The sequence below is a fragment of the Oryctolagus cuniculus genome, chromosome 7, assembly GCF_051225735.1.
Source record: "Oryctolagus cuniculus isolate XC-2025 breed Fujian yellow rabbit chromosome 7, ASM5122573v1, whole genome shotgun sequence".
Taxonomy (NCBI): Eukaryota; Metazoa; Chordata; class Mammalia; order Lagomorpha; family Leporidae; genus Oryctolagus; species Oryctolagus cuniculus.
Genome location: NC_142873.1, coordinates 32,743,058 through 32,767,278, shown reverse-complemented (window position 1 = coordinate 32,767,278; position 24,221 = coordinate 32,743,058).

Here is a 24,221-nt window from a genome sequence, read left to right as displayed (position 1 = left end):
TTTTGGAATGCAGAGTATGTTATCATTACCCACAGTCACCCTACTGTTAAAGGAACACCAGAACTTACTTCTTCTCTAACTGTAACTTAGTACCAGTTGCCAACCTTCTCTCCATGAGTCTCTGCCCTTTACTCTTTAGGCACTGATTTTGAAGTGAGTTATTTCAACAATAGGCAGTATGCCAGTGCCAGGTCAGCCTGTAGGGCTGTAGCTTTTTTCTCGAAAATGGTAACAGCATAATTCTGAGTGTTTCTCACATCCTGATGAGTCCACCACACAGACCATTATGTAGGTGGGATCAGCTGTAAGGCAACACAGAGGAAATGCCTAGCAGGGGTAGATGCTGGCTCCCTGGTTTCTGCAGGAGAACCAAATAGGAAGGTAGAAATAGGGGAGACTTCATGAGATCATCTCATAATTTGCTTTCTACAGATAACGCAACACACGACAATATTCAGTGTGGTCGAAGGATCAGATATTTAGGTAAGAATTGTTGCCTCAGTCAACTTTGGGTGTTTTGGCAAGCTCTCAATGTATGGCAGAGTTTTAAATATGGGGAAATATATCTGTGCCCTGAAATGAATGGGCCATTTTATCTGCATAATGGTTTTCCTCATTGAACTATTAATAGTGCTAAAATTTAAAAAAGCCTAGCTCTTCATTAAACACTGATGCCCACTGATGCTGATGAAAAACTCCATAGTTAGTAAGGCACCTTTATCACATGAGAAGGCTGATCAGAGGTTCTTGTCTTTGTGCAAGAAAGAATTTCAGAGGTGAGACAGGGAGTAGTAGTAAGTGAGGTGGCAAAGTTTAGTGAAGAGAATACACCTATCAGACCAGGCAGGCATCAGAACTCAAAGCGTACTCTGCATAGAGTGGAGGGTTTTACAGATATGGGTAATGGGGCCCCTATTTCTCAGACTACCCCAACTCCCTTCTGTAATATTGCTAGGTAGAGATCTTTGTGTATACAGTGGAATTCATGAAATTCCTCCCAAGATATTTTATTTTATTTTAAATATTTATTTATTTAATTGAAAAGCAGAGTTACCGAGAGGCAGAGGCAGAGAGAGAGAGAGAGAGAGAGAGAGAGAGAGAGAGAGAAAGGTCTTCCATCCTCTGGTTCACTCCCTGATTGGCTGCAATGGCCAGAACTGAACTGATCTGAAGCCAGGAGCCAGGAGCTTCTTCCAGGTCACCCACCTGGGTGCAAGGGCCCAAGGATTTGGGCCATCTTCTGCTGCTTTCCCAGGCCATAGCAGGGAGCTGAATCAGAAGTGGAGCAGCCGGGACCTGAACCAGTGCCCATATGGGATGCTGGCACTGCAGGTGGAGTCTTTACCTATGCCACAGCACTGGCCCCCTCCCATAGTGTTATTGGACTAATAGCCCTCTTGGTGGGAGAAGGCTGGGGACCCACCCAACAAGCTTATCAAACAAGAGCTGGACTGTTGATATGCAAATGCTGGCCTGCTTTCCAGGCTTGCTTCTACATTCCTCCCCCTCACTCAGCTGACAAAAATTCCCAGTTCCCTCAGTCTCTCACACACATAGGCTAATATTTATCTTGCTACCTGACATTTCCCCTTCATGAGAAGTAACCTAAAATCTTATGAGGATAGAATAGGTGAAGGTCTGTTTTCTGTATCTTCTTCAAGCAGGCATATGAGCATAGATATGGGTATTCCTTGTTTGCTGTCTGTCCTATGGCATTTAGAGTTGGCCTAACAAAAGACTGTCCTGTGTGGTCCACAAAGCTGGTCACTTCACCCAACAGGACAGGCTGGAAACCCTGATGCATGACCACCTGGAGCTAAATGGCTTATATTCTGTTAGGGACAAAACAAACAAGGACATTAAAAACACATGATCCAAAGAGGAGCAGTAAGGACATGGAAACCATAGGGCCAAGGAGAGGCAGCAGCACGAATATCCAGAAATTCCAACCCTGTTTGGTCTTGTCCTGGAGTTGTCTGGCCTTACGCAGAAAATGGCAAACCTGATTTTGACTTGTTCTATTTTTTTTTTTTTTTTGACAGGTAGAGTTATAGACAGTGAGAGAGAGAGACAGAGAGAAAGGTCTTCCTTCCATTGGTTCACTCCCCAAGTGGCCACCACGGCTGGCGCTGCGCTGATCTAAAGCCAGGAGCCAGGAGCTTCTTCCTGGTCTCCCATGTGGATGCAGGGGCCCAAGCACTTGGGCCATCCTCCACTGCCCTCCCGGGCCACAGCAGAGAGCTGGACTAGAAGAGGAGTAACTGGGACTAGAACCCGGTGCCCATGTGGGATGCCAGTGCTGCAGATGGAGGATTAGCCAACTGAGCCGCAGCACCGGCCCCTTGACCTGTTCAGTTTCATTGACTCAAAAAACATTTTTGAAGAATGGCAAAAATTCCCCTTTGGATAGCAGTTATCATGTCCAACTGCCTTTTTCTTTTGAAGGACTGGGCTTAGCAACCCTAGTGTGGGGGCTCCAGACACCACAGATTTTCACTGTCTGAAGGCTGTGGTTTTTTCTCTTTCCAAAAGGAGGGGGCCCTGTAATGGCTTCCTCTTGAGAACCTGATATAGCAGCGTCACCATTTTTCCAAAATCTGGGGATTCACAAACTTAAACAAATACCAGAGCAATCTTAAGGTTGTAGGAATAAGAAATTCTGCATGACTCATCCTCTCTGCTGCCACCTTTTTTTTTTCCCAGAGGTGAGAATGAGCCCTAAATAGTTAACTTCCTGACAGATCAGTTGTACTTCTTCCTTGGACATCTGGTAGCCACATTCTGTTAGGAAGTTAAGGGTACTAGTCACATGCCCAATGCTGGAGTCTCAGGTTAAGGAACAAAATAGCAGTTCATATACATTTTATTAATTAATTTTTTTTGAGAATCCAGGGTGGTCTTTTTTTTAAGGTTTTATTTATTTATTTGAAAGTCAGAGTTACACAGGGAGAGGAGAGGCAAAGAGACAGAGAGAGAGAGAGAGAGAGAGAGAGAGAGAGAAGTCTTCCATCCTTTGGTTCATTCCCCAGATAGCCCCAATGGCCAGAGCTGAGCCGATCCGAAGCCAGGAGCCAGGAGCCTCTTCTGGGTCTGCCACATGGGTGCAGGGGCCCAAGGACTTGGGCCATCTTCTACTGCTTTCCCAGGCCATAGCAGAGAGCTGGATTGGAAGTGGAGCAGCCAGGTCGTGAACTGGTGCCCATATGGGATGCCGGCACTTCAGGCCAGGGCATTAACCCACTGCACCACAGCGCCGGTCCTTATACATTTTAGATTGTCCTTCTACCCCCTACCTCAAGAGATTGGTCCTTTAGGTGCTCTGCAAGGGCTTGTCCAAATAGCTCGGGTTTGTCTATAAATCCATGTGGCAGCACTGTCCAGGTTAGCTGTTATTTTATGCCATATTGCTAACCCATTTACATGTGAATAACAACTGACATGAGGAATTTTTAAGCTTAATAATACCTGATCAGGATTTTAAGGCCAGGCTATGCATGTGTAAGGCTCAAACCTATAGGTTTACCTGTAGATCTCTCTCTTCTCATCAGGTACTGGAAGTAAAAAAGAGGCATGAAGACCAGCACTGTGATGAACATGTTAAGTCATAGCCTGCAGCACCAGCATCCCATATGTGCGCTCGTTGAAGACCCAGCTGCTCCACTTCTGATCCAGCTCTCTGTTAATGATCCTGGGAAAGCAGCGGAGAATAGCCCAAGTACTTGGGCCTCTGTACCCACGTGGGAGACCCAGAATAAGCTCCTGGCTTCTGGCTTCTGGCTTTAGTCTGGCCCAGCAGCAGTCATTGTGGACATCTGGGAAATGAACCAGTGGTCTTTCTTTCTTTTTTTATTTTTATTTAATAAATATAAATTTCCAAAGTACAACTTTTGAATTATAGCAGCTTTTCCCCCCCATAACCTCCCTCCCACCCATAACCATCCCATCTCCCACTCCCTCTCCGATCCCATTCTTCATCATGATTCATTTTCAATTATCTTTATATACAGAAGATCAATTTAGTATATACTAAGTAAAGATTTCAACAGACTGCACCCACAAAGACACACAAAGTGTAGAGTACTGTTTGGGTACTAGTTTTACCATTAATTCGTGTAGTACAACACATTAAGGACACAGATCCTACATGGGGAGTAAGTGCACAGTGACCCCTGTTGTTGATTTAACAATTGACACTCTTATTGATGATGTCAGTAATCACACGAGGCTCTTGTCATGAGCTGCCAAGGCTACAGAAGCCTCTTGAGTTCACCAACTCTGATCTTATTTAAACAAGGTCATAGTCAAAGTGGAAGTTCTCTCCTCCCTTCAGAGAAAGATACCTCCTTCTTTGATGGCCCGTTATTTTCACTGGGATCTCACTCACAGAGATCTTTCATTTAGGTCATTTTTTTTTTTTTTTGCCACAGTGTCTTGGTTTTCCATGCCTGAAATACTCTAATGGGCTTTTTAGCCAGATCCAAATTCCTTAAGGGCTGATTCTGAGGCCAGAGTGCTGTTTAGGACATCTGCCATTCTATGAGTCTGCTGTGTATCCCGCTTCCCATGTTGGATTGTTCTCTGCTTTTTAATTCTATCAGTTAGTATTTGCAGACACTAGTCTTGTTTATATGATTCCTTTGACTCTTAATCCTATTATTATGATCAATTATGAACTGAAACTGATCACTTTGACTAGTGAGATGTACATGCCACCTTGATGGGATTGAATTGGAATCCCCTGGCAAGTTTCTAACTCTACCATTAGGTGTAAGTCTGAGTGAGCATGTCCCAAACTGTACATCTCCTCCCTCTCTTTGTCGCTCCCCCTCTTCGTGGAGGAACGACACTAAGCCCTGCCTAGGCTTCATATCCGAGTCACGGCACCATTATGTCGCTCCCCCTCTTCGTGGAGGAATGACACAGGACCCTGCGCTGTTCTTTCGTCTGCTCGGCCCTCCCCGGGTTTGCTGCTGGTTCTTCCTGGGTTGGCTACTGTCCCTTCCACCTCTGTGGAAGGGTGGTTCCCCCTGGCCACTTTCCCCACTTCCGCAGGGGAGCGGCACACCGCCGGCCGGCTCTCTCGGGGGCTGCACAGGTGTTCCCCTTAGATGTTCCTCTTAGATGTTCCTGGTGCATGCCGTCTCTCTCCTCCTTTATAGTCCTCCTTCGCCAATCCTAACTCGGCTGCCCACACGCCGAGTACGCTGCTCTCCTCCAATCAGGAGTAGGTCCTACAGTTTATTGGTTGAACTGGAGGCAGCTGCGTAGAAGCTGTTTTCTCCTCTCCCAGCGCCATATTGTGGGAGAGCAGATGCATAGAATAAGTCTTAATTCCAGTAACTTAGTCTAGTCTGAGTTGCTCCCCACAGATCCCCCTTTCTTTTTATTTTTTGGCGTTGATACGCGCCTGTCTTCGGTGCCCCGCGGCACACACTCTGCTCTGCTTGCTAGAGTTGCCACAGGTTCTTACAAGTCCTATCAATCAGGCAAACTGAATCCGGGTCCTCTCTTCGCCATGTTGTGAGGAGGTTTTTAGGTGCTGATGCGTGCCTGTGTTCGGTGCCCTGCAGCGCATGCTCTGCTCTGCCTGCAGGTGCTTACAAAACCTAGCAATCAGGCAAACCGAATCCAAGCCTTCTCAGCGCCATATTGTGGGGAGGCTTATTGGTGTTGATTCGTGCCTATCTTTGGTGACCTGCAGCTCATACTCTGGTCGAGCCGCCTGTTGGTGCTTACCGCCCTAATCAGGCAGACCGAATCCAAGCTCTCTCATTGCCATGTTATAGGGTGACTTATTGGTGTTGATAACGTGCCTGTTTTCGGTGACCTGCGGCGCATAAGCTGCTAGCCGCCCGCAGGTGCTCATCGCCTTACTAATCAGGCAGACCGAATCCAAGCCTTCTCATTGCAGTATTGTGGGGAGACTATTGATGTTAATAATGTGCCTGTCTTCGGTGACCTGCGGCGCATAAGCTGCTAGCCGCCCGCAGGTGCTCACCACTTCCCTAATCAGGCAGACCGAATCCAAGCTCTCTCATTGCTGTGTTGTGGGGAGGCCTTTCTCTATTTCTCTATCTCCGGGCATTCCTATTTCTCCTATTTTACTTCTATCTACCAGCATTCCTATTTCTCTCATTTTACTTCTAAACTTCTGTTTCTCTTATCCCTGCGGCTTCCCGGCGCCCGCCCCGAGGCTGCTTCTCGGCACCTCGCCCCACGGCAGCTTCACGGCTCTGCGCGGCTTCCCGGCGCCTCGCCCCACCGGCAGGTTCCCGGCTCTGCGCGCACGCTCCGCGGTCTCCACGCACTTCGCGCCCGCACCACGGCCTCACGCCAGCCCCGCGTTCCTTATCTATTCACGCCCCGTGCTCTCTGCACGCGGCAGCTTCCGCGAGTCACACAGCGTAGCTTACGTCTCCGCCACTAGTATTCAATCCAAGTTCCCTGGACTAACCTGGCGAATTCCAACCTGGCGGCCCACGTCTCTGGTTCCAGATCTTCGCCTCTTGCTCCCCGGGGTGACTTGAATTCCAAGCTGGCTTACGTCTCCGCCTCGGCCTGCACTCGCGGCTTCATCCTCCCTAACATTTTTCTCTACCCGGTATGTTTCCCTAAGTTTTCTTCCAACAATATTCCTCCCTCATTTCTCCTGGCTTCTCCCCACAGTCCGTATCCGAGTCTAAGTTTCTTCTAGGTTTCACTTTCACTTTCAACCTGCAGTCCGTATCTAAGTCTAAGTTTCTTCTTGCTTTCATTTTAAATCCTAACTTCTTTCCCACAGTCCATATCCGAGTCCAAGCCTCCTCCAGGTTTCACTTTCGCTTTCAATCTCCTAGCTTCCCCGCCATAGTCCGCATCCGAGTCTATGAAAGCTTTCACTTTCGCTTTCAATCCTAACTTCTTTCCCACAGTCCATATCCGAGTCTATGCCTAGGCTTTCAATAGCTTCTTCTGGCACCTTTTTCGTCCAGCTTTTCCCTAGGCTCTTTGCTAGTCTCTCTCTCTGGTATTTTCCACTTCTTCCCGTTTCTTCCCTCCTAAGTTTCCTATCCGAGTCACGGCACCATTATGTCGCTCCCCGTCTTCATGGAGGAACGACACTAAGCCCTGCCTAGGCTTCATATCCGAGTCACGGCACCATTATGTCGCTCCCCCTCTTCGTGGAGGAACGACACAGGACCCTGCGCTGTTCTTTCGTCTGCTCGGCCCTCCCCGGGTTTGCTGCTGGTTCTTCCCGGGTTGGCTACTGTCCCTTCCACCTCTGTGGAAGGGCGGTTCCCCCTGGCCACTTTCCCCACTTCCGCAGGGGAGCGGCACACCGCCGGCCGGCTCTCTCGGGGGCTGCACAGGTGTTCCCCTTAGATGTTCCTCTTAGATGTTCCTGGTGCATGCCGTCTCTCTCCTCCTTTATAGTCCTCCTCCGCCAATCCTAACTCGGCTGCCCACACGCCGAGTACGCTGCTCTCCAATCAGGAGCAAGTCCTACAGTTTATTGGCTGAACTGGAGGCAGCTGTGTAGAAGCTGTTTTCTCCTCTCCCAGTGCCATATTGTGGGAGAGCAGATGCATAGAATAAGTCTTAATTCCAGTAACTCAGTCCAGTCCGGGTTGCTCCCCACACTCTTATTCCCATTCTTATATTTAACAGGGATCACTTTTCAGTTAAATTTAAATGCCTAAGAATAATTGTGTGTTTATTAAAGAGTTCAACCAATGGTATTAAGTAGAACAAAAAAATGCTAAAAGGAATAAAGTAGTAAATTGTTCCTTGACAGTCAGGACAAGGGCTGATTAAGTCATTGTTTCTAATAGTGTCCATTTCACTTCAACAGGTTTCCTTTTAGGTGCTCAGTTAGTTGTCACCCATCAGGGAGAACATACGATATTTGTCCCTCTGGGACTGGCTTATTTCATTCAGCATGATGTTTTCTAGATTCATTTTGTTGCAAATGACTGGATCTCATTTTTGTTTACTGCTGTATAGTATTCTATAGAGTACATATACTGTAATTTCTTTATCCAGTCTACTGTTTATGGGCGTTTAGGTTGATTCCATGTGTTAGCTATTGAGCTGTAATAAACATGGAGGTACAGACAGCTCTTTTATTTGCCAATGTAATTTCCTTTGGGTAAATTCCAAGGAGTGGGATGGCTGAGTCGAACAGTAGGGTTATCTTCAGGTTTCTGAGGAATCTCCAGACTGACTTCCATAGTGGCTTTACCAGTTTGCATTCCCACCAACAGTGGATTAGTGTCCCTTTTTTCCCACATCCTCACCAGCATCTGTTGTTGGTAGATTTCTGTATGTGAGCCATTCTAACCGGGGTGAGGTGAAACCTCACTGTGATTTTGATTTACATTTCCCTGATTGCTAGTGGTCCTGAACATTTTTTCATGTGTCTGTTGGCCATTTGGATTTCCTTTTTTGAAAAATGTCTATTGAGGTCCTTGGCCCATCTCTTAAGTGGATTGTTTGTTTTGTTATTTTGGAGTTTCTTGATCTCTTTGTAGATTCTGGTTATTAACCCTTTATCAGTTGCATAATTTGCAAGTATTTTTTCCCATTCTATCAGTTGCCTCTTCACTTTCCTGACTGTTTCTTTTATAGTACAGAAACTTCTCAATTTGATGTAATCCCAATTGTTAATTTTGGCTTTGAGTGCCTGTGCCTCTGGGGTCTTTTTCAAGTAGTCTTTGCCTGTGCCTATATCTTGCAGGGTTTCTCCGATGTTCTCTAATAATTTGATGGTGTTGTGTCATTGATTCAGATCTTTAATCCATGGTGAGTGGATTTTTGTGTAAGGTGTAAGGTATGGGTCTTGCTTCATGCTTCTGCATGTGGAAATCCAGTTTTCCCAGCATCATTTGTTGAATAGACTGTCCTTGGTCCAGGAATTGGTTTTAGATTCTTGATCAAATATAAGTTGGCTGTAGATGTTTGGATTGATTGCTGGTGTTTCTAATCTGTTCCATTGGTCTGTCCATCTGTTTCTGTACCAGTACCATGCTGTTTTGATTACAACTGCCCTGTAGTATGTCCTGAAATCTGGTATTGTGATGCCTCTAGCTTTGTTTTTGTTGTACAAGATTGCTTAAGCTATTCGAGGTCTCCTGTGCCTCCACATGAATATCAGCACCATTTTTTTGAGATCTGAGAAGAATGTCTTTGGTATTTTGATTGGTATCTCATTGAATCTACAAATTGCTTTTGGGAGGATGGGCATTTTGATGATATTGATTCTTCCAATCCATGAGCATGGAAGATTTTTTCATTTTTTGGTATCTTCTATTTCTTTCTTTAAGATTTTGTAATAATCATTGTAGAGATCATTGACATCCTTTGTTAAGTTTATTCCAAGGTATTTGATTGTTTTTGTAGCTATTGTGAATGGGATTGATCTTAGCAGTTCTTTCTCAGCTGTGGCATTGCCTGTGTATACAAAGGCTGTTGATTTTTGTGCATTGATATTATATCCTGCTACTTTGCCAAACTCTTCTATGAGTTCCAGTAGTCTCTTAGTAGAGTTCTTTGGATCCCCTAAATAAAGAATCATACCATCTGCAAAGAGGGACAGTTTGACTTCTTCTTTCCTGATTTGTATTCCTTTAATATCTTTTTCTTGGCTAATGGTTCTGGCTAAAACTTCTAGAACTATATTGAATAGCAATGGTGAGAGTGGGCATCCCTGTCTGGTACCAGATCTCAGTGGAAATGCTTCCAACTTTTCCCCATTCAATAGGATGCTGGCTGTGGGTTTTTCATAAATTTCCTTGATTGTGTTGAGGAACGTTCCTTCTATACCCAATTTGCTTAGAGTTTTCATCATGAAAGGGTGTTGAATTTTGTCAAATGCTTTCTCTGCATCTATTGAGATAATCATATGGGTTTTCTTCTGCAGTCTGTTAATGTGGTGTATCACATTGATTGATTTGCAAAAGTTGAACCATCCCTGCATACCAGGGATAAATCCCACTTGGTCTGGATGGATGATCTTTCTGATGTGTTGTTGCATTCTATTGGCCAGAATTTTATTGAAGATTTTTGCATCTATGTTCATCAGGGAAATTGATCTGTAATTCTCTTTCTCTGCTGCAACTTTTTCAGGTTTAGAAATTAAAGTGATGCTAGCTTCATAGAAAGAATTTGGGAGGATTCCCTCTTTTTTGATTGTTCTGAATAGTTTGAGAAGAATTGGAGTTAGTTATTCTTTAAATGTCTGGTAGAATTCAGCAGTGAATCCATCTGGTCCTGGGCTTTTCTTTGTTGGGAGGGCCTTTATTACTGATTCAATTTCTGTCTCAGTTATGAGTCTGTTTAGGTTTTCTATGTCTTCCTGGTTCAATTTAGGTAGGTTGTATGTGTCCAGGAATCTATCCATTTCTGATAGGTTTCCCTGTTTGACCAGCGGTCTTTCTTTCTTCTCTCCTTCTCTCTCTAACTTTCCCTTTCAAATAAATAAATAAATCTTTTTTAAGGTGGCATGAATCTCCTTCGATAAGGTACCCCATTTACTCTGACTGGACTAGAAGGAGAGCTAGCTCTAATAAAATGCTGGCATGGAATATGTGGCTCTTATTTGTAGTAGAAAATGCGTGGTCCTACTTGCTTTGTCAACAATGGCCTTAGGGTCTGTTTCCTCAACAATGATCAGTGTGGGAGCCAGGCAGAGCAAAGGGTTTCCTCAGCTTAGGGCCAACAGGGTCTCAAGCTTTGACCCAGAAGTTCTTTGATCTTCAGGGCAGTTCCATTTCCAGTAACTTGGCTTTTGGTGCAGCAGACAGGAGTTTCCCAGAGCCAAACTTCTAAAAACAACAGGTCTTTGCCTAATGCCCTGGCTTTCAATGTTGATAGCAGATGTTCTTCATGGGTGGACTGGCCTTGTTGGGTACATCTGACAGCAGACCACAAATATAGCAAGCATCAACTAGACTTGCTGTGTATTGTTGGGAGCCACTGTGCTGGGTTCCCTGTATAGGCCTTTGTTTAGATTAACCTTCAACTGTGTTCCCGTAAGGATTCCCTAGAAAATTCCATTTGTACAGCTCACTGATATGGTTAGAACTTGGCCATCTGGCTTCAGTGCTCTCTTTCTTGTACCTCGATAAGCACGTCTGATAGCTGTAAGACCTCGCTCTAACTCCCTTTGTCAAACTGATACTGATTCCTGTGAAAGTATTCCTTTGAACTATGTTATAAAATGACCCCTACTTACCCTCGAGTTATAATCCTTGCCTTTTACTATGTAAGCTACTTCCTTCTCCAATAAAGTGAGACCTTGATTAGAGTACTGTCTTGGTCTCCCTTCTCGTGTCTGGTTTGTCTCTCCATTCAGGTCTACCCTCCTCATGTCCTAGTTGAATACCCCGCGGGCCGGGGCAGTGTATCTTCACACTGCCCCTTCTGCCTAGCTCACTCCTCTTCCTCCTGGTCTTTGTTAAAGTAAATCATGGAGGCAGCCTTTAGAATGTCAGCCAGGCTGGCGCCGAGGCTCACTAGGCTAATCCTCCACCTGCGGTGCTGGCACCCCGGGTTCTAGTTCTGGTTGGGGCACCGGATTCTGTCCAGGTCGCTCCTCTTCTGGTCCAGCTCTCTGCTGTGGCCCGGGAGGGCAGTGGAGGATGGCCCAAATCGTTGGGCCCTGCACTGGCATGGGAGACCAGGAGGAAGCACCTGGCTCCTGGCTTCAGATCAGTGCGGTGCGCCGGCAGCAGTGGCCATTGGGGGGTGAACCAATGGAAACAGAAGACCTTTCTGTCTGTCTCCTCTCTCTCACTGTCCACTCTTCCTGTCAAAAAAAAATGTCAGCCAATGGGGTATTTGTTTCTATCCCTAAGTTCTGAAGCCTCTTTTCTAATATCAAGGGCAGCCCAAGCTACAAATTTACAGTCAGGGGCATGTTCTGACATGATTTATCTTTTCCTGTGAGTTAAGACAGTGTCCATGAGAACTGTGTGCTTATTATGTACAAATTTTTGAAGTCATCAGTAAAACTTTCCATCTCTCCTTAATTTACTTTGAAAATGGGAATGACATCCATTTACTGTGCTCCTGGCAGAATTGACCTGGCTCTCACTTTTGGTCCATGCTTCTTGGTCTTCTTATTTATATTGTGACCAAATAGTGTTACAGAAAAAGATTAATCATCTCTTTTTTAAGGTCTGCAGATCAAACTATGCATCCCAGTGAAGAGTCACGGACACAGAGAGTCAATTTCCCATCTCAAAAGGAATAGAGAACAAGTGATGCCTCCTTGATCGAGTTCCCACTCAGGAAACAACTGGTGGCTTTTCCCTGGGTTTTTGTACTTAACCAGTTTTTAGCACAAAACCTGTCTTCCTGGTCTTTCAGACTTAAACTACACTCACCATGTAACCCTGCTTCCTGGGCTTTTGCACTTGGCTGCTGCTCACTAAATGACCCAAACTCAGTCTTCCCTGAGTCTTCTCTCTTGCCCCTTCCCCTTGTGTGGCAGTGGACAATGGTCAGCTCTAGAACATGGTTCCAAAGCAGTGTTTGACCCAGCGGCAACCTTAAAGTCTGGGGGTCAAACTGTGGCCAGTTTTTGAGAATGCATCCTAGTGGTGAGTCACAGGGTAATGAGGGTTTGCTCCTCATCTGAAAGAGATTAGAGGAGAAACTGGCAGATGATCCTGCTGTTCAAAGGGGAGAACAGTGTCCCTGTTTTACCTCCTCACAGTTCACAAAAGTTTCTCCCTGGACTTCCAGACTTTTACTGTGTAGCCTGTGGATTATGAGTCACGGGTTTCAGACTTAACCAGCATTTAACTAGTCCTCATTATGTAACCCACGAATTTTTATTCATATTAGAGTTCAACACATAACACAAACTTCTGGATTTTTGGACATTCTAGTATTAGTATTCATGGCATAACATGGCTCCGAGCATCTCTGACTCTCTTTTTGAAACCTTCCCTCCCTTCTGGCTGGACCCTCCTGCTTTTGGCCCATATTCTGACCTAGAAATACCTAGCTATTCAATGTTCAGCTTGCCTGAGCCTTTGTCCAACCCCCTTTTAAAAGAATCCAGCTTGTTTGTTTGGAGAGCAAAAGCACCTGTTGACTTTTCAGTCATCAAAGGCTGCAAGGTGGCTGGAAAAAACAGCTGCGTGGCAGCTTCCGCATAGCTCCTAGAGCTCCCCATTCTCATCATGGGCATCCTGCCCAGGGGCAGAGACTCCCCGTGGGTACGTTGCCTGACCCGTACACAGACAAGTGACATTCCCCAGCTCTGCAGCTCTGGAGCTTTTAACTCTTAGTGCCAAGACACGCTGGGTACCTTGAGAGGGCAAGGGAGGGGCTGCAAACAAAGATGGGAGTACAGTGGGGAAGGGCAGCCAGCTCCTCATCTCAATTTCAACCTGGCTGTGATCAGATACTGGAAATGAGAGAGAGAGAGAGAGAGAGAGAGAGAGAGAGAGAGAGAGAGAGAGACTACATACCCATTACCCCCACCATCATGCAGGACAAGCCAGGTCCATTATAAAGCTGTAGGGGAGGGGACCATTGTGGATTAGGTCCTATCAATTCTAGAGAATATGTGCAGTGATTGACCCTGACACATAAAACATCAGATCTTTATGAAAGCACAGCTGAAGTCTGGCATTATTTCATAATTTGGCAACACATTTTAAATAGTCTAAATTACCTCAAAAGCTATTATCTCTGCAGTTTGATAATTCCATCCTTTTAGATTTCCAGGGATCCAACTGGAAGTCTCAAAGTCAAAAGACTCAGTTCGCAATTTTAAATATAAATAATTGTCAGAGGTTCAAACTATTAGGTCAAAATAACAGTATCGTAATTAATTTATTCTGAAAATTTTAGCAAAAGCTAATATGGACCAGATCTAATCAAAGTTAGATGACTCAAACATTTTGAAATAGGCAGATAGTGTTAACTCCTTTAAGAATCAGTTCCTCAAGCAATTAAGACTTAATAAAGACAGCAGAAAACACAAGAAACCTTCCCAAGATGCATAAAATCCTCACTAGCTAGATCAGTTACAGAAACCCAGAAAAACCTTGATTAAAAGGATTAGCATGTTACATCAATATATGATCCCATTACTTAGGACAGTTAAAAATATGAACAAAGAAATTCAGGTAATTCCATTATCTGAGCTTCTAAAGTGCAGAAACTAACTTTAGAATTATTTCCTTCTAATCTCACCCATCCTAATCTCAAACAGCACCCCATTTTCCACAAACCTTTTACAACATACTTACTCCTTTCTTTCTATCAAAAATTTTTTTCTTAACCTTTTTCACCAAGAAAAATCCTTATGCTTATAGTTTCCTATAAAACTTTCTTTTCTGTCTACTGGTTCCTTCAATTCACATCCTGAAACAGTCTCCTAATACCTCTGAGTTAAGAGAAAAGCATCTTTTAAAAGAACATACACAATTTTAACTCCTAATTACTTTAAAGTAGTTTTTGAACTTTAGAGGAATTAAGTGGGAAATAGGTATTTTTTACATCTTTGATTATGTAATTATACCTTACCGAAGTTGTGAACCTGAGAAATCACAACAAAATCTTCAGCTTACAAGACAAAACACTTAAGTATAGAACCAAAAATGTTTCATTATAATACATAGCACCATGAATCTAATTGCAAATATTTTCAGAGAATCATAACTGTGGATGACAAAAGAATTAAAAACAACCATGATCTCAATAATGACCCAGAAATTTACAGCATTTATAAAGCACAACAAGAGTTCACAGACTGTTTTACCCTTTCAGATCTTGGGATTTCTAATGGATGACAGTGCTGATCAAAGAGTTCTGAGTTTAACAAGACATGTGTTGACCCCAACAATAGAACAGAGAGATCTTAAATTGGTGGCCAGAGAAACTTCCATAATTTAGCTAGCAAGAAAATGAGAGTCCTCTGGGTCTGAGAGGACAGGAGGCCTGCCCTTGCTAGTCTGAAAAAAAACTTAAGAGGGAGTTGGAACACATGGCCTTGCAACAGGTTTGACTGGTGGTTAAAAACAGCAGTTTAAGATGGATTATCTTAAGACCCAGTCTTGATGGATGCTTTTTCAAAATGGTGGCAAAGGAAGGAGGGGCATGTGGCATCCTTCAGTGGGGAAGGCCAACTGAGGCTAGGTGTTGGGCCTTGGTTGTATAGATGCAACATTGCCCCCACTTCCCGACATTGGAAACAAAGGAGAGCTGGTAGTGAGCAGACACTGGGCAGGTCAGGCAAGACAGGGAGGGTCAAGAGGGCCCAAGTAGCATTCAAAGGAGAGTAAGTTGGCCTCTGTCTCTTATAAGATGCCCTGACATGATTGGCAGTGGGGAGTGGGCAGTTTTGGGGTCATCTTACTGCTTGACTCATGCCCACATGAGTAGAGAAAGGAGATTTTGACCAAAAGAGACAGAACAGAGAAATGCCAAGGTGTCTAGTTTATTTTCTTTTTTTTTTTTTTACAGGCAGAGTGGACAGTGTGAGAGAGAGACAGAGAGAAAGGTCTTCCTTTACTGTTGGTTCACCCTCCAATGGCCGCTGCGGCCGGTGCGCTGCAGCTAGCGCACCGTGCTGATCCGAAGCCAGGAGCCAGGTTCTTCTCCTGGTCTCCATGCAGGTGCAGGGCCCAAAGACTTGGGCCATCCTCCATTGCCCTCCCGAGGCACAGCAGAGAGCTGGACTGGAAGAGGAGCAACCTGGACAGAATCCGGCGCCGCGACCGGGACTAGAACCCGGGGTGCCGGTGCCGCAGGCGGAGGATTAGCCTAGTGAGCCGTGACATGGGCCCCAAGGTGTCTAGTTTCAACCAAAGTGTGGGCAAGCCTCGTTCTCCATGAAATAGCCCTAACAGGATTGACTGTGGGGATTTGGCAGGTGTGTCATTTCACAGTGTGCCTGGGGACAGTGGATATTTTCTTGAGGCTGGCAGGTGCCTAATGCAATCCCCCCTGTTCCACTTCTGGCTTTTCGTCTCCCAGGAGACAATGGTATCATGAAAGTATTTTCCCAGGTACCATGAAAGCATTTACCGTTATGCTCAAGCTGTGCCTGCCAGAGTGTAGTAGGGAGTCTTTGCATGCCGCTAGACAAGGCAAGTGAAAGGACAGAAGCAGGCTGGACATGGAGCATGCTTCAGGGCGAGGTTGCTCCGGAATTACTGCTGTCCTCATTCTCTCCTGACCGGCTCTGCCAAATGTGTTACCAGAAAAGAGTTTCAGATGTGAAACAAAGAATAGTAAGTGAGGCAGCAAAGTTTAATGAAGAGAATACAGCTGATGGAAAGAACTGAGAGCCCCATCCTCAGTCAGACTTGGGTTTCTATAGATATGAGCATGGGCCAGTTCATTTCTCCACCTCTAATCCTATTTGGTATTGCTGGAGAAGCCCTGTCTGGGAGTGGTGGAATTCATGAAATTCCTCCCAGGACTTAACCAGCACAGTGTCACTGAACCTAATAGCACCCTCGGGGCTATGAAGCTAATGTCCACCTGTTGCCTAACACCTTGGATGCTTTCCTCATAATTAATGACTTTTTGTAAAGAAACGATCTGGGATGTCCAAATACATGACTCTTCACCTGTTCATTGAATCATTCATCAGATATATTTTGATCATTTCTTAATTATGCATTATGTTATAAAGTTTCCACATTCTTTCACATTATCTCATTAGAACCATACAATAGTCTTCCAAGCAAGTAAGTATAATGTGTCCCATTTGAGGCAATGAAGAAGCAGTGCATTTGGAACCCAAGGAGATAAAACAGTCCCATTTCAACCAGGGATTTATAAGAATTAACTACTTAGGGGCTTCAGTGCTCAGATAGATTAAGTGACTTTCCTAAGGTCATTCTCTTATTAAGTGACAACTCCATGATACTATCCAAGGCTTTTGACTTGAGTCTGTTTTTCCTTCATATTGGTTCTTAACATCAATAAGTGCATGAGAATTATTAAAACATAAGCATTATTAAAATCCTATTCCAGAGGATATGAGGGGGTAAGGGTGCTGGAGAGAGAATGGGCAAAAATTTGCATTTCAACAAGTTTGCTGGTAACACTGAACCTGCTGGCCTGAAGACCACATGTTGAGAATTACAGGCTGTTCAATGTGTGGTCCCAGCAGGTGTCACCCAGGAGCTCCTTACAAATGCAGATTTTGAGACCCACTGAATTACAATCTGCATTTTAACAAGCTCTCTGGATGATCTGTATGCAAAGTAAAATTTGAAAAGCACAGCTATACACCCCAGCTGGTAGTTTGCAGGGCACTGTACTGGACCCTGTAGACAGGAGACAATAATCATAATTTTTTCAGTAGGGAATTTTCTATATGGCAAGCACCCCTCTAAGCACTTTAGACATATCATCTCATTTAATTTTCACGTGTTCTTATGAATAAGATACGAAAATTACTTCTGTTGAAAAGCCGGGGAAATACCAGGGTATAGTGAGGTTGGAGGGCTGCCACAGGCTGCTCATCCAGTACAAGATTATGTTTTGAAGCTGAGTGTTCACTCGCAAGACCACACTGTCATTCCCCAGGCTACAGGTTTGGAAAACATGGTTGCCACTCATACTGTTGGGGCTGAAAGGAAAGAAAACCAAGCAAAGGAGGACAAGGCAAGAGAGAGCTAATAGTCGGAAGAGATTTCCCAGGTCAGGGGAAGCTATCTATCTGTGTGCCGCATCTGAAGACAGGGCAACCAGGATGGCTAAGCTTCTGCAGCATCTTCTGCTTGTGTGCTCTCTGGTGAGTCCTGCTTCTTAGTATCTTCACTTGTAAAATTGTAATAACATCAACAACCATTTGATAAAAAAAAAAAACAAACAGAAGAGAACATACTGACAACTGAACTGGAGGAAAGGCACTGAGAACTGAAAATACAAACCACAGTTTTTCAAAACAGGCTGTAACATGATTTGGCAAAACAAATAAGCTGTATCAAATCAGGACCATGATGTCCATCACAAACTATTGAAGCTTTGACTTTTAAATACCACCCTGTCCTGATTCTTGAGTGCCTAGATCAGACCACAGACAAACTGATCTGACAAGGGCTCTGTAAGATCCCTGTGTTCTGAGTATGAAGCTGTAGGTTATTCCAGCAAGTCCCAAATTTATTACTGCCAAGCCCATCCTATGGAGAACTCTGGCTCCCCAAATTCCTAAGGGGCATCTTCCCCAAGTCCTTGCTTTGGAGATAGCTCTGGCTTCTCATGGTTTAGGGTCTCCATTGCTGTTATGATAACCCAACATCATTCTCTACAAGTGTATTCCCAGTGGTCTTTGGCTGATGGGCTGCAACATGTCATATGTACCTACCTGCCCCACAGACTTATGAACATCAAGTGAAACAAAACATGGAAAGCTCCATACAAATGTGATTTTGTTATTGGCCTTATTTAAGTGCTGTTCAATCTTCCCTCAAAGTCAATGAAGCCCTTGTAAAGCCACCACAAAACACACCAAACACTGGAGTTAAAGGAAAAGTTTATTGTTGGGGTTTGGGGGGCCAACAGGCTGGAGGGAGAGAGTGGGAGAGGGCGAAGAACAGAGAGGGGTCCAGAAAGAGAGCGAGACGGAGAGCACATGTGTGGGAAGCAGGCCTTGTTATAGCCTTGCAGGGGGTAGGGAAGCGGGAGCAGCTAATCCCAGTAGGGTGAGGGTGAAGCCGACTCTTGTGGTTGGGCCATTTGGTCACCTGACTTCTAGCAAGCTAGGCTGGGCTTAGGACAGAAGCTTACTGTGCAAGATGGCAATGGGGACCAGAGCCTAATATAGCACTCAGGGCTTACGATGGTGCCACAGATAAGATGGCACCATTTTACTAACAGCCCTCAGTTAAAAGAAGAGATTGAGTCTCATTCACTTTTGTTTTCTCAGTGTCTAGAACAGTCCCTCATGCATACAATACCCAGTAACTCTTGGTTGAGTGAAAAAATTATGTAAATGAGAAAATGTCCCTCCAAAAAAAATCATCCTCCTCTTCCCTGGGCATACTTATGAGTGTTCAAAGCATCTTCAAGTGGGACAAAGGAATTCCCAAGTGTTTAAAAGTGATGGTTACCACCTGGGCAGGCTGTCACTAGCACTTTGCAACAGTTACAGATGACCTCGTTTGCCTCTTAAAAGTTTTCCTGCCTGCAAGCTGCCTGGAACTGCTAGTGGGAATACTATTCCCCTTGCCTACAAAATCGATCCTGGAGCAGTAGGTGTGCAGTCGAGTGGCAGCACATTTTACAGCCTGTGGGGCTGGCGTGTTTCAGCATATTAGCCCCGTGCCTCTTGTAATCACCTCTGAGTTTAGCAGAATGATATACTTAGGTGCTTTTATAATAGACTTGCACCAAGCAGAAACCATGGTGCAATGGAACACGGTGAGTCCATTGAACGTCCTGAAATCCTTTTGCCATTGTTAAGTTCCAGCTGTGGCTGGACTCTCTGAGGGTGCCTTTGATCAGTCAGAAGCTGTCAGAGAATTCTTCACATTCTGAAACACGGAATCTGTCCAGTGCTATGTGTCTTCCTTTCTTTCCTCCTTTGCTGGCAGTATGGGGCCTGTCTCACCTTCCCCGTACCCCCAGATCTGCTTTCTATTTATTGTGACTTCTGAGTGACAGGACTGGACGAGTAGACAGCCATTTACCCTGGTGTAGGAGGGAAGGAAGTAGACCTCATGTATGGGACAAACAAAGCTTCTAGCTTAGGAAGCACAGGCCTTGCCCTCTGGAGAGCACACCCGTGCCTTCCAAGAGCCCATTCTCTGCCAAGGCAGCCCTGCTGGGTGTCCTACAGGGGCAACGGCTCCAACAATGAGTTCTCTTTCCAATGCCCTCCACCCAGGACAGGAGTGAGGACAGAGAAGACAGCACATTGGTGTTCCCTCTTGTTTCTAGCCATCAGAAGGGCATTCGACCCAGAAATAAAAATGAAGAGTGTCTTCAGTGGGTTCTAACACCTGCACAAAGCTCCCTTCCATAGGTCCAGGGGGTTGTCCCCAGCAGAGGCCTTCTGCTTCCTGGGCCCCAGCCAGGCATTTAACAGCTCCTATGCAATTCCCGGTTCCTTTTCTCTGCCCACAACTTGGCTCTCACACTGGGCAGGATGCTGCTGACTTAAGGTGAGAAGGCAAGATGTCCTCTTCTTGTCTGTATGGTGGTGTCTACTTGGAATCTTGAGTCTATCCGGTGACATGGCCCACATTTCCAGTTTAATTTTCTGCTCATTTCTCTCTTACATTATTTATGCACATGACCATCTTCTCCATTACAACATAAGAATTTTCTGAAATAGTATTCTCCTCTCCTCTCCACTACCCTGGAGCTTTGTATCATGCTTGGTTTGTAAAACGTGCAGGACAGATGCACATATTTTAAAGAAACACATCTGTGGGTCAATGGTGATGTGATTGTGGCAATTTCAACAGATTTAAGATTCAGTATCAACCTCATGTTGGCGTTTCGAGGGTTTTTTCCACACCCTGGGACTAATAACAAGCTTGTTTTCTCAAATGGAAGTGGAGCCCTGTGCTACTGGGAGAAACACCGTGAAGGCAGAAGTGCTGGGCCATTCTTTAGGGGTGAACAGTGTCCAAACACCTTCAAAGCTGCCCTCCCCCAGGAGGCAGTCTCCAGGGAACTACTGCTAACACCTACCCATGACCCTGACCTCTGCCTTGCCCTCTGTTCACAGGCTCAGACTCAGTTTAGGGATTCCATGTGCTTCCCTCCAGGAAGCCGCCCCAGCTGCTACATTTGCCAAGTGATTAGTGCTCTACTGCCCCTGGGAATGGCATTCTGTCAGAAATTATACATTATTCATCCTTCAAAGACTTGTGACTTACTCATCTTCTTCTGTGTGTCATTTCCCAAGGTTCCTGGGTAGGTTAGGAAGGCAATGGGGACTCCCTACCTAGATTTGCTGATTCTCTCTTGAACTCAAATACCCCATGCAATTACAGCAAGAGTATAGAGAGAGGATAATTTAAGCAAGACTGACCCAGTCATGCAGATGAATATTTTGTTGCCCTTTCAAAGAAATAAAGTTCATCTATGTGTTCTCCATGTTTTAGGTCTGCCAAGAGATGGGCATGGACCCAGGAGCCGGATTGTTTGAGTTCAAGTCTCACCTCCACAGCTTGCTAGCTATGCGATCTTGGATCTGTTAACCTCCTGATGCTTTAGTTTCCACATCCCTAAAATGAGGATAATACTAATGTGGTTGTAATGATTCAGGGAGTCTCTCTATGTAAGAGGCTTAGGAGAGTGCCCAGCACACAGGAAGTTCTTATTTGCTGTTATTTTTGTTAAAATAGAATAGGTATGCAATTTCTTTGCATTCCAAGTACTTTTGTTAACTTATGGATATAACATAGACTTTAAGCTAGTTTTTTTCGTATTTATTTACTTACTTTTGTTTATTTTAAAGGCAAAGTGAGAATAAACGAGAGAATGTGAGCAAGAGAAAGAGAGAGAGAGAGAGAGATCTTTCATCCACTGGTTTACTTCCCAAATAGCCACCAACAGCCAGGGCTTGGCAGGGCCAGATAGAAGCCAGGAGCCAGGAACTACAGCCTGGTCTCCCACATGGGTGGCAGAGGTCCAAGGCTGGGGCCATCTTCTGCTGCCTTCCCAGGAACGTTAGTAGCAAGGTGGATTGGAGGCAGAGGGGCTAGGACTCTAGCCAGTGTTCTCACATGAGATGCAGGCAGCCCAAGTGGTACCTTAACTTGCTGTGCAAGAATAGCTACCCCTAAACTAACCATTTTTAAAAAAAGGTTTATTTTTATTTATTTGAAAGACACAGTTATAGAGAAAGGTAGAGTCAGAGAGAGAGAGGTTTCTATCTGCTGGTTCACTCCCCAAATGACCACAACAGTAAGAACTGAGCTGATCCAAAGCCAGGAGCCAGGAGTTTCTTCCAGGTCTCCCATGTAGGTGCAGGGAACCAAGGATTTGGACCATCTTCCACTGCTTTCTCAGGCCATAGAAGAGAGCTGGATTGGAAGTGGAGCAGCCAGGACTCAAACCAGTGCCCATATGGGATGCTGTCACTGCAAGCCAGTGCTTTAACCCACTGTGCCACAGCACTGGCCTCAACTAGCTCTTAATTATAATTTACTTATGGCCAAAGTCATGAATATAAAGTACTCACTAAAAATGGTGTTAAATTACCAGATATAGGAGACAGTCTTATTATACAAAGGAGAAAATCTTTTCCTAAAAATATTTAATATGCATTTATTTCTCTTGCTTTCATGAAAGCAAAAACACTTCTTGCTCTTTTTTCTTCAGTTTTCTTTTGTCATTTTCTCAACCAGGCAACCTTCAGGTGTATGGTGAAAGTTTCGTATTGGGGTGATGAAGTAAGCCAGTCTTCCATGATGGTAGCACTTGAGCTTGTATCAGTGGTTATTTCTGGTTGCCGCACACTGTGGGATGGGTCATACTCAGGTGATGTCCCTGGCTCACCTTGGAGTGGGGATGGGGCAGCTTCCCAATGAAGGGCACCATCATCTCTTTTGGTGGGAGGGGCCACAATCAGGTTTCATCTGTTCTCGAAGGCGGTGTGGGGCCCAGACTTCGAGTTTGTTCTTCTGTTCTTTAGGGTTTGTTGTGGATGATGCTGCAAAGTCAGCCAGTTGTCAGACATTGTGCTAAGTATTTCACGAGGAAATCACTGAATCTACATAATCACAAGAGAAGCACCTGTGACTTTTGTCACTGCTCAGATGCGGAAACTTGATCAGCAAAGGGCGTAAGGGACCTGCCTCAGGAAGTGCCCAGGCTGTCCGACTCCAGCACCCTGTGTCGTTGGGAGAGCTGAAGGGGTTCAGGTGGCAGAGGCTCTCTGTGCCAGGTAGGAGGAAGTGGGGGACACACTTGAACAAAGAAGCACGGGAGAGAACATGGAGAGTGGTCTCCAACAAGTTCAGTATTAAGGTTACTAAAAGTCCCTCCTCCAAAGTGGTGCTCTAAGTCCTGGAACCACCAGTCTTCCCCTCTCTGCCATTTTTCATCTTTCTGGGAGTAGTATAATAGAAAGATGGGTAGATCTGGGTTCCATTGTTTTGCTGTTAGTCAGCTGTCTTGACTTGGATAAGCTATGTACGCTCCTCAGGCAAAATCAGTATGCTCAACTGTAAAACAGTAACCGTGGGGGCTGGTGCTGTGGTACAGCAGGTTAACACCCTGGCCTGAAGTGCTGGCATCCCATATGGGCACTGGTTCGAGACCTGGCTGCTCCAATTCCAATCCAGCTCTCTGCTATGGCCTGGGAAAGCAGTAGAAGACGGCCCAAGTCCTTGGGCCCCTGCATCTATGTGGGAGGCCCAGAAGAAGCTCCTGGCTCCTAGCTTCGGATTGGCGCAGTTCCGGCTGTTGTGGCCAATTAGGGAGTAAACCATCGGATGAAAGACCTCTCTCTCTCTCTCTTTCTCTCTCTCTCTGCATCTCCTCTCTGTGTAACTCTGACTTTCAAATAAATAAATAAATCTTTAAAAAAAGTAACAATGATTCCAGATTGTTGTCAGAATCAAATCAAACATTGATATTGTTCATAAAATATATTGGAGAGGATCTGAACTCATTAAGAGCAGCTAATAAGAATAGCTTTAAGGGGCTGGTGTTGTGGCACATTGGGTTAAACTGCTGCTTGCAGTGCTGTCATGCCCTATCAGTTCCAGTACTCTTTGCTCCACTTCTGATCCAGCTCCCTGCTAATGCACCTGGGAAGATGGCCAATGATGGCCCAAGTACTTGGACAACCACCACCCACATGGGGGCAAGGATGGAGTTCCTGGCTCCTGGCTTCTGCCTGGCTCAGACTTGATAGCTTTGGCCATTTAGGGAGTGAACCAGTAGACGGAAGATCTCTCTCTGTGTTTCATTCTCTCTCTTCCACTCTACCATTCAAATGAAAAATAAATAAACCTTTTTTAAAAATAAAATTTATATAAAAAGAGTGGCTATAAGTAATCTCTTCCACAAAGCCTTATCAATCTCCATTCTCTACTGTAAGAAGTCAACCTTGAATATTGAGTCACTCATCCTTCTCACTTCTGAAATATAAGCTTCTCAAGGTGACAACAGCATCCTCCACTATCTTCATAGCCCCAAAACTAACACAACTATTGATGAATTTTTTAAAAAATTATTCATTTTGAAAGTCAGTTACAGAGAGGGAAAAGCAGAGAGAGAGAGAGATCTTCCATCTGCTGGTT